We start from the raw sequence: 3,193 nt of genomic DNA on the forward strand, positions 1-3,193 counted from the left end.
TCCCTTTATCAGGCCTAGGAAATTAATTGGTTTATACTCGCTATTTGATTCGTACTGATTTGAAAAGACAAGTAATAAATCTGAAAATCTTATTACTTGCAAGTATAAGTCACATATCAAATTTCACTATTGTATGATATTTGGTTTGTTACTTACTTCATTACTTGTTACTCAATCTGAAAATATGTATTACCCTAAAAATATGTGTTACTCATTGAAATATTTGTTTTACTAATTATATTGTAATAAAATAAAATAAAATTTTGTTTTAGGTATTTAATGTAATATGTACTTATTTCATATGAATCATGTACACTCACTTAATCATATTACTTGAACGGACTAAACATTTATCCTATACTAAAAGGTGAATATGGAGTGTTTCTAGCCTGTCCACGTAGGCTAATATATTTGACCAATCAAACACAAGTTTTATGACATGTCATTAGGTCAACACATTAACATTCGGCAAAATCGATTCCTTTCTCTTTCTTCTCAGTTTTTCTGCAAAATCTATTCTCAACTTTTGATTTTCTATTCAAAAGTCAGCTCATTGATTCCTCTTCCTTTCTTCTCTCCTTCTCTACAAAACCTTTACCATACCCAAAAGTCACTTTTTTAAAAAACTTTAGGCATGTGAACTCTTATTATGTAGTCGACTTTTGTGTGGTTCTCTTAGAAATCCTATTTCTGGATTTATGATTTTGGAAATTGGAATTTTGTTTTTCGTAGTTGTAAGATGGCGAACACATGAGAAATGGGTTATAGGCGTTTCAGACAAAAAAAAAAGAAACAAGAGAAGGAGAATCACGATAAGTTACAAAGAGATCTACATCTCCTTATTTCCCATGTTCTCCTTTAATACCCTTTGAGCTTCATAATTCCTCTGTCAGGACAGAGACAAGAAAACAAAACAGGGTTATGCAGATAAACGAAGGAAACATCTTGAGTTTACTACAACCAACCGCAAATGAACATTACTGGTCACATCGATCTCGGTAGAGTTCTGAGAGGCCGTCGCCGCGAGGTCATGGGGAAGACGAGGTGCGAGGAGTGGAAGCTTCGAAGATTACCACGGCGGATTCGTTCGGTGCTATTGTTTTGGGTGGTACCTTTGATCGATTGCACGATGGGCATCAATCACGATCTCTTCATCCGATCTGAAATCAATCCACCGTGTCTCACCTGCCATCATTGCGTGAAGACAGAGTCGTTGCCGTGACGTTCGATATTCACTTCACCACTTCTGGTCTATCAAGGCGTGATGGTTTAGGAGTGCATTTCAATCAACTTAATTATGCTTCTGCTCCTTACCTCTGTTGCCAGAACTGTAAAGAAATGCTTCTGCGAGAGATCGAGTCTTCTGCGTTTTCAGGGGCAAGCAACAACAGATCAGCTATAGTCCTCCTGATCCAGTCAAGCTTTTATCCACTTCCCTCTACAAACGGTTTCTCAGCTCTCTTAATTTAGATGGATAGGTGAAAACATCAAATCTCATCATTCATGCAATGTTTTTGCTGATAAATACTCCCATTCTGTTTGCTATTGTAAAGCAGGAGAATTTATGAAACGATTTTATATGCAGGAGAAGGTAGAGCCATAAAGGAAACGAATGGATCAAGCATAGGAGTTAAGGCACCCGTAGTAGAAGGAATTGTTTTGTCTGAGTTTCTTGATCTGGAAGTACAATGGTCTGCAAGAGAAGAAACACTGATGGACTATCAGTGCATAATAAAACACTCTGAATCTAGGATGAATCACTGTCTGGATGACATGAGAATCTTAGTTTATTTTCGAGACGAGATGTGCAGGATAGTGTTTCTTTAATCTATAAACATTAATCTATGAATGAGATGATATCATATATATAATCAATGGTTTAGTTTGTTTGCTTTGAGTTTTGTTTTTACATCTCCTAATACTAGACTCAAACAAGCTTTGTTGGTAGGGTGGTGAGGACCATCCATATGATGAGGGGCTGCTAATCTCTCTCTGGACTCAAACCCAATTGTAAACAACATTGGTCCAGATAACACCAACAGGTGTGATGCTGCTGCAACCATCGAAGGCTGTTCAGAAGTGTCCAAACCGATTCCTCCGCAAACTGTTCCGCTGGTCAACACGAAGAAACTATAAAGGATCTTGATCACTCCAACTATGGAGACAAGGTCCAGATCTTAAGAAACTATAAAAGATCCTGATCACTCCAACTATGGAGACAATGAAGCTGGCCAAAAGTTTCCCAATTCCATTTCCAGTTCCCAAGTATTTACAATTTACTGAATAAGTCATTGTCTTTCAACTTCTTAATTAATCAGTTCTGGTTTCGTTTGTTCAAGTACAATTGGTACACATGGTAATTTTAGTATTTATGTTGATATAAAACTTTTTTGTTAACCAGAACAGATGTAGTTTGTTTAGTATTTGGTTAACAATACGAACCCAAAAATATGGTTAACAAATACTAAAAAGCATATTTGTGGCAGTTAAAATTATATAGCTACGATAAAAAAACAATATATTACAATAAACAGATGTAGTTTTTTTATATATTATAATTAAGCAAGAGATGTAATAATGGAGATTAAAGTATATAGCTGAAAAGTTACAGCAATACACACTAATTCGATATGAAATAAAAAAGAGCATATAAAATAAATTAATTACTCTCTTAATAAAAAAATACTGTTTTCTTCAAAGAATCATAACTATGCATGGTATTATACAAATTAGTCAACACCTTTGATTCTCAATATTATAGAGCATATATAAGTAAATAATTCATAAAAATAATTGCTCAAACATAATATATAACCAATTTAAAACAAAGTCAACTCAAATATTTGAGGAAGCTTATATCCAAAGCGTAGCGGAAAGTTTAAATTTATATATTAACAACAAATATATAATATTTAAAGAGCATATACAAGTAAATAATTCATCAAAATAATTGTTCAAACATAATATATAACCAATCTACTAAAACAAAATCAAATCAAATATTTAAGGAAGCTTACATCCTGAGCGTAGCGAAAAATTTAAATTTATATATTAACTCAAATATAGAAGTAATTGAGTATACATTCAGATCAATTACTTCTATAAATTTTAAAAGATATATACATATATATATATATATATATTTGAAAAGGACAAAATGATTTGTACTTTCTGATCAAAAACCAAGCTTACA

At 33.2% G+C, this 3,193-nt stretch overlaps 1 long non-coding RNA gene across 1 annotated transcript; it reads left to right on the forward strand.

The window, feature by feature from the left end:
* The first annotated feature begins 239 nt into the window (after positions 1-239).
* On the forward strand, positions 240-2,403 carry LOC106359484. Its single transcript, XR_001272537.3, has 2 exons — positions 240-1,478; positions 1,586-2,403. It is a non-coding gene; the product is annotated as an uncharacterized LOC106359484 (long non-coding RNA).
* Positions 2,404-3,193: the final 790 nt, after the last annotated feature.

This window comes from Brassica napus, chromosome A8, assembly GCF_020379485.1.
Source record: "Brassica napus cultivar Da-Ae chromosome A8, Da-Ae, whole genome shotgun sequence".
Lineage (NCBI taxonomy): Eukaryota > Viridiplantae > Streptophyta > Magnoliopsida > Brassicales > Brassicaceae > Brassica > Brassica napus.